This window comes from Pinus tabuliformis, chromosome 5_2, assembly GCF_031772625.1.
Source record: "Pinus tabuliformis cultivar Carrire ecotype Pingquan chromosome 5_2, CPIR1, whole genome shotgun sequence".
Classification (NCBI taxonomy): Eukaryota; Viridiplantae; Streptophyta; class Pinopsida; order Pinales; family Pinaceae; genus Pinus; species Pinus tabuliformis.
Window position 1 is genome coordinate 751599566 of NC_142306.1, and position 8612 is coordinate 751608177.

Consider the following 8612-nt stretch of genomic DNA (forward strand, 5'->3'; position numbering starts at 1 on the left):
ATATCTGCGACAGTCTCGGATATTAGGCATACATCTGCGACGACGTCTCAGATATTAGGTGTACATCTGCGATAGTCTCACAAAATTGATGTACATCTGTGACGATCGTGTAAACACCAAAAAGGCTCCGAGAAAAGCCTGCATCTTGGAGAAGGATGCAGAAGCTGACAATAGAAGGTTGTCTGGAAGCTGTGAAGGAAGCCACGGTGATCTGCGGGTGTGCTGTGAGATCAAACAACATTGAAGATCAGTGATCTGTCTTTGTCACAGATCTGGGGTAAATCTAACATCTTATTTTACCTGTCGAAATTTTTTGTCTAAATTATCAAGATGAATAATAATATGTTTGAAGCATGCCTGAATGAGCATAACAAGCTTGATGGTTTCAATTATGCAAATTGGAAATTCAAGATGTATACTCTGTTAGAAGTGCAGAGTGCTTGGACGATTGTAAATGGGGATGAGCCAAAGCCAGCAGTTGGATCAGCATCAATCCCAGATTGGGAGAAGCAAGAAGGTAGAGCAAAGACATTGTTGAAGATGTCAATGAAAGACTACATCATACCACACATTAGAGAGTGTAAGACAAGTAACGATATCTGGGGAATTCTAAAGGATCTGTATGAGATCAAGAATACAAATCATCTTCTGTTCCTCAAGAGTAGGATCCTATCCCTGAAGATGGAGGAGAATGAAACAATTGATTCATTCATAGCAAGGATCAAAGATCTGAAGAACAAACTGGCAGACATTGGTCATACAGATGACGATACAGATCTTGTAACAATTACCATGAATGGTGTCACTGATGATTACCAAATGTTCATCACTGGGATAAATGCCAGAGAGAAGATCCTAAAATTTGAAGAACTGACAGGAATACTAATGCAAGAAGAAGAAAGAAGATTGACTTTGAAGCCCCAGAGTGCCAATCTTGCATTAATGGCAAAGACAAACTTCTTCAAAGGGAAAGGAAGTCCACAACAGCAAAACAGAGAAAACTAACACAAAAGATCGAATCAGACCCAAGGTATGCATCCGAATAGAAACTACTCTGAATCTAAATGTTTTTATTGTGGAAAACTGGGTCATATTGCCAGGGAGTGCAGGAAGAGGGAATATCATGAAGAATAGTAGAAGAAGAAAAGACATGTAGGTCATCTCACGAATGACAATCATGTGTAGAATTTTAGATTGTTCATGGAAGATCATGATGAGAATGTTGATGCAAACATCTGGTATGTAGATTCAGGAGCATCAACACATATGACACGAAACAAGCTTTGGTTCGAACATTTTAAAGAAATCAATGAAGGAGCACAGATTTACCTAGGTGATGATAGAAGTCATCAAATTAAAGGGTGTGGGAAAGTTTCTATCATTCTACCTAATGGTAATGTCAAACAAATTCATAATGTTATGTATGTGCTTGGTGTAATAAAGAACTTGATTTCTATATCCATGATTACAGATCAAGATCTGAAAGTTGAATTCTTTAAATCTAACTGTTATATTAAAGATCTGGATGGCATGAAGACAATTGCTACAGGAATCCGAACAGGACGACTCTACAAGTTGGATGTAAGGCATGCACCAGTTCGAGCATTGACAACAACGAGCCTGACTACAGAAGAGCTATGGCATCAGAGATTTGGCCACATCAACTACAATGATTTGATGTTACTATGAAAGAAGGCAATGGTAAGAGATCTCCTATGCTAAAGCAAGTACATAATGATTGTGATGCGTATACATTAGGAAAAATGCATAGAGAAGAATTCCGTGTTCGAGTAGAAAAGAAATAGAGGGATATACTTGAATTAGTGCACACAGACCTTTGTGGACCCATGTAGACAAAATCATTAGGAGGTGCACTGTATTTTCTACTGTTTATTGATCACTGTACGAAGTTTTCTTGGGTATATTTCTTAAGTAAGGAGATTCATACAATCGAATACTTTAAGTAGTTCAAAAATATGATTGAAAGACAAACAGGGAAACAGATAAAAATTCTCCATTCTGATCAAGGGGGAGAATACAGGAAAGATGAGCTTATCAGGTATCAGGTATGGAATTTTGCAGCAGTTCATAGTACCCCAAACTCCATAGTAGAATGGAGTAACAGAGAGAAAGAACAAAAAACTGGTGGAATGTGCTAGAAGTATGTTGAAAGGTAAGAATCTTTCGAATGGTTTTTGGGCTAAAGCAGTGAATACTGCAATTTATTTGAAGAATAGGAGTCCTGCAAAGAGTCTTGAGTCTAAAACTCCTAATGAAGCATTATATGACTTTAAGCCTGTAGTAAAACACTTAAGAATATTTGGATCTAAAGAATTTGTCCACATTCCAAAGGAAGATAGAAGAAAATTAGATTCAAAACCCATTAGATGTACCTATATAGGGTATTGTTCACAGTATAAAGCTTACATATTATTTAATCCCTCTACTCACAATATTTTTGTTAGTAGAGATGTCAAATTCCATGAGAGGATCACAAAGAATATGATGAGCACAATGAGGAATGGGACATTCCGTACTTGGTGGAAGAAGAAGTAGAGAACAATCAGGGTCAGCAACGAACAAAGGCAGAGGATTGACAGCAACAACAACATCAACAACAACAATAACAACAACAGTAACAACAAGAAGAAAAAGAAAATGATGATCAAATAAGGTTTGAAGCCACCCCACTACTCAGGAGATCAGGTAGAAGCTCAAATGCCTGCAAGATATAGGGAAAATGCTTTTATAACTAGTATGATGAATGTGGTTGAACCGTCTAGTTATAAAGAAGCAAATGAATGTAGTGAATGGAAAACAGCCATGGAACAGGAATACGATTCAATAATCAAAAATAAACTTGGGAATTGGTTGAACTTCCTAGAGGAAGACAAACCATAGGTTGTAAATGGTTATATAAATCGAAGATTAATGCAGATGGAACCATAGAAAAACTAACATCTAAGTTGGTAGCAAAGGGCTACTCAAAAAAAGAAGGGATAGACTATTAAGAAACCTTCGCCCCTTTAGCTAAATTGAATACTATCACAATGTTAATTGCTTTAGCTACTAAGAAACATTGGATGATACACTGACTAGATGTAAAGTCTGCATTTTTTAATGGAGAACTAAACGAAGAGGTTTATCTAGAGCAACCGGAAAGGTTTGTCCAGAAAGGAAAAGAACAAAACTCCACCGCTGAAAAACTTTCCAAAGAGGCAGTGATCAGGCCATGTAACATCTAGATGATCAAGGAGCAGCGAGAGGGTGAACAGTACCAGTACTACCACCGCCCATATATGGACCAGGTAGAGCAGGCTCAACAAGAGCCTGAAATCATTTGATTTTCGACTGTTTTATTTTTGTTTATATTTACTATGGTCATATATATTTTTAGAGTGTTTTATTCAGTACTATTTTTGACTAGTAAATTTTGACCAGCATACAACCACTATATTTACATATGCTTATTGCATCTATAGCATGTAATTTTCTTGTTTTAATGAAAATTACGATTTTTCCAAAAAAAAAAAAAAAACAATTACTATGTAGCTCTTGTTTCATAATTAAATATATATAATTATAAAATTATTTTATTTTGATTTTTCAAATTAAAATATAAACTATTACATCTCCTTAAATTAAAATATAAATAACAACATTTTTCTGTCGTTTTGCTATTTTTCTCTTATATTTTTGACATAATATAAACTAATTTATGCCCTTGTGTGAACTTTCTTAGTTTTGCAATAAAAAAATTGGGATTGAAATAAGATAGGAAGAAAACGTTAACTTGTCAAATTCCTCGGCATATTCTTTATAGATAATTAATATGTGTTTTTTTTAATTGAATATAAGTTGTAAAGTAATAAAGGGTTGGTCAATATCTATATTTTCCATAGATTATTAATATGTGTTTTTCTTAATTAATATAAGTTGTAAAGTAATAAAAAGTTGGTCAATCAATTATAAGTATATATTTTTTTAAACTGTTAACTTGTGAAAGGCGTTTAATTATTTTATGTTTTGGAGCTTTAATTATTTTATGTTTTGGAGCTTTGGTTCAAATTCTCTATTTTTGTTATTTAAAATATTTGAAATAATTTTGGGTTATTTATTATTATTATTATTATTTTTTAATGTATAAACACAATAGTGTAGTGAAAAACTTTTGGACATTCAAATTGTTCAAAATTTATGAATCAAATTTGTGATTGCAACATTTTTATCTTAAACTTTGGGCAAATTTAATTAAAAATATACCCAAAAACCCTCCAAAATATATATTAATATATTAAAAACTATTAAGTCATATATATATATATATATATATATATATATATATATATATATATATTTTTTTTTTTTTTGATAAAAATAATAATTTTTAATATTTTAATTTTAAATTTTAAAATTTTAAAATATTAATTTATTGTATATAATTTTGAATGATTTAAATTTGAATTCATAATTTCAAATGATTATTATTTCAAATAAAATAAATATAGATTATTAAAGAATAAAATGTATTGGACGAATTTTTTTAAAATAATAATTAATATTTAAATTACAATTTTAAAATTAATTTTATTTTTAAAAATAATTTTTGTAATTGAGGTTTTTATGATCCATAATGAATGAAAAGAAAAAAATTTACTTAAAAATCACATAGCGTTTTGATGATGAACCAGATTAATTGGTTTGAAACGAATCAACAAAAATTTTACTATGTGATTTTTACTAAAAACTTTCTGAATTAACTTTATTCTTTTTATTTTAAAAAGTTAATATCATCAATGAAGGCGTTAAAAACTCTTATAATAAGAGATAAAAACTCTTATATAAGGGAGTTTTGAGACTTTTTGAAAGGTTTTCTAGTGGGTTTTTCCGGTCAAATTTTTCTAAAATCTGGCAGCAATTTATTGGAATTGCAAGTTTGATCGCTAATTTCTGCACAATCAAAGCATCCTAGGGGTTTTTCAGGGTGCAGAATCCAAATATGCAGTTAAAAAACCATTTTAAATAATACAAATCAAAATTTAACCTCAATTTTTTCCACCGGATTCCGTCACCAGAATCTCCAAAAAATCACACTAAAGACAACTCCTATAAGTGTCTACAACACTTACGTGACTGTTTCGAAGAATATGAGATGAGAATCACGGCAGAAATAGGATGTGAAGTTAGAAGTTTCACCACATTTTAATGAAAGCATAAATAATAGAGTTAAAGACTCCTATAATAACTTTCTATCACTGGCAAGTGATTGTTTCGAGAAATATAAGGTCAGAATCACCGTATAAACAGGATGTGCTGTCCAACCGAGTAACTGGGACCTGTTATTCTCCTTGTAAAACCAAGAACTGAAAGCAGCTCACTACCTGCTCGTTACAGATACTAGTTGTTTCGAGGAACAGAAGGTCAGAATCACAGTATAAATAGGATGCGGGGTCCAATCGAGTAACTGGCAGCTGTTATTCTCCTCGTAAAACTAAGAATTGAAACAGCTGACCACGTGCTTGCTATAGACACTAGTCGTCGCACTATAACTTGTGTGCTATGAGATATTTTGATTTTTTCAATATTGTCAATTTTTTTTTTTTTTTTAATTTAAATTTTTTCAATAAAAAATGTTGAAGTATTTTTTAAATGAATGAATTCAATTTGTAAATGGGTGAGTATGTAAGCTGATAAACATGTTGTGTTTTTGTTTTGCTTTTTTTAATTATGTATTTTAATTTATTAGTAATTTGTATTATTTTGAAATTGAAGTTTAATTTTTTTATAATATTGTGTTTTTTTAATAATGTGATATAATTTTGTAGTAAAATTTATTTTATAATATTGTGTTTTTTAATAAAGATATAATTTTGTAGTAAAATATATTTTTAATGTATAAATGAATTTAAATTCTTAAATATATATATATATCATATTTAGTCTCAAAGGTTAGTTCAGTTGGTCAAAAATAAATGCCTCGCCACTGGGAGGTCACAGGGTCCAATCTCCCCGAAGCCTTTGGGGTCAGGGCTTGCTAGTGGGCCGTGGGGCTAGATTCCCTTCAAAGTCGATCAGCCTAGATATTTCCCTGGACGTAGTTGACCAAGGTGTCCGTGAACCACAACCTAATATATATATATAATATTTTATTATATTTTAATAAAATATGTAAAAAAATAAAATACAAAATAAATTAGAACACTAGATGCTACATAGTAGCCTACTTTATTTAAAAATAAATAAATAAATAAAATTAATTACTATTTTCAAAATGAAATATATTTGAATATAATAATTAATACCGGCCTGGAGTATGCCGTAAAACTGCTTCTGCTTGGCTAAGAGCTCGTCTTCCTCGGACGTAAGGAAACAGGTTAACGGCCCAAGACCCAGAGGCATGTGGCAGGAGTGAAAGCCTGCTCCCTTACGGACCACCAGCGGGTTATTACAGGTGGCGTGGTTTTCCTTGATAACAGTGATGAGTCAAACCGACATGGTTTTCCTTGATAACAGTGATGAGTCAAACCGACATTCGCGGATAGCAGCGAGAGATGGCTGTTCTCACTGTTGGTTTGACACCTGAGTTTGATAGGTTTTGCCACCTTCGGAAAAAAAAAAATAAATAAATAAAAAATAATTAAAAAGAAAATGATTTTATAGTTTAAAACAAATCATCTAAAAATGTGATCATTTAATAGATTTCATTTTTAATAAATAAAGTTGCACTTAATGTACTTAAAAAAAATTCCGCTCATCATTTTTAAATTAAACAAAACTTAATAAAACTTAATATATATATATTCTTGGGGAAAATTCCATTTATAAAAAACAATAATAAATAGCTTACACGCTTTAGAATTTTTTTTGGGGGATTTTTGTTGTTGTTGGGAATATGAGAAAAATTAACCGCGTTAGTACAGCTATTCCTCGAAACCATGAGAACTTGGTTTTTAAGTAAATACTGCTATTCATCAAAACCCTAAACCCATACGCGTTTTAAAGTCTATGCAGCAATTGATTCACAGAAGCATAGCTGAAGGAAGGGCAGTCTGCCCATCTAAGTGGGTTGAGGGCTGAGAGCACCTCAATTTCGACCATGGGCAATCATGGGCAGGACCAAGTCGACAAAATCATGTTGTTTGCCCGAATATGCCTCCTTGTGCTTGCACTCGTGATTGTGCTGCACTTCAATGGGAAATGGAATTGGGATTTGGTAAAATCTACTAGATTTACCAGACGCAGATCCGATTTTAGGCGACGTCGGATTGATTTTACTGGAGAAGATCCGGAAAGGCTGCAAAACATGGGGTTGGATTCTGTGGTATTAGAGACGCTGCCCAAGTTTGTGTATCGATCACACAATTTCACGGATCGGTTGGAGTGTTCAATATGTCTCTGCGAGTTGCAGGAGAATGAGAATGCCCGGATTCTACCCAATTGCAAACATAGTTTTCATGTAGATTGTATCGACATGTAGTTTCTTTCACATTCCACTTGTCCCTTTTGCAGAACTGACGCCCAACCCGAAAAGCCAATTTTGGAATACCCTAGAGTTGCTCAAGTTTTGTGTACAATCCCAGAACCGACGGGGGAAGGTATGCTTCCCAATCTGAATTTGGAGGAAGGGCAGAGTGCAAGCTCTGAGGAACAATATGATATCGAGAACCCACCAAATATATTACCATGTTGTGTGGAGGAGCAAATGAACGCAGATTTGGATGAGGGGACCTGCAGTGGAAGAGTATAAATTCGTCATATTTCCATTAATATACCCAAGAAACCCATGTCTTCCATTCGCTTTACTCGCCGGTTCGCAGTCGTCTTCGAAATCTCCTACGGCTCACTTGCTTTCGTCTACAGACCATATTGCCCTAGAGTGTAACAACTATGATTCTCTGTTCTTTGTAGTGTAAAGATCATACATGTATGTTAATGATGTACACTGTACGATCCAAATTTTGAAATGGAAATGGAAATGATCCTATTTTATGGTAAAATGTGTCACAAAAGAAATGGAAATGGGTTCTGGTTGAGTTTTGCATATCATCCATGCTTTGTTTTCAGTTCGACTTTTGACAGTTTTTATTGGATTGCAATCGAACTGATCATTTTATTAAATTGTATAGAACGAATCTGAAATACGATTAATAATTTCTTAATGGTCTTTTAAGGAAATGCAGCACTTTTCTGTTATCCAGAGTCCAAAGGTTGGACGAGTTTTCGAACATTTTCAAAGCACAGTACTCCCTCTTATTATGCCGAAGGCGTCTTTAAGGGGACGGCTGCCCAGCGACCTTCGTCATCTGTGGAAGGCCGATTACAATCCGCCAAATGTATTTTCCTTTAAGAATTCCATCACAGAAAGGGAACTGGAATAGCAGATATCAAAATGCATTGACGCCGCTCTTATTCTGCTAAAGAGAGCTCCTCAACGGCTAATAATAATATCATCAACGGCCTTCTGCATACATATTCCAACAGGGCCGAGACGGCGGCTGCATAACGCTCCAAGTTACAGGAGGCCATCGATACTAAACGCCTGGCAATTTTTTATTTCTAGTGTTTACAACGTTTCTTTGTTCCGTCTTTTTGGTAAATTTGGTTGCTGCCTT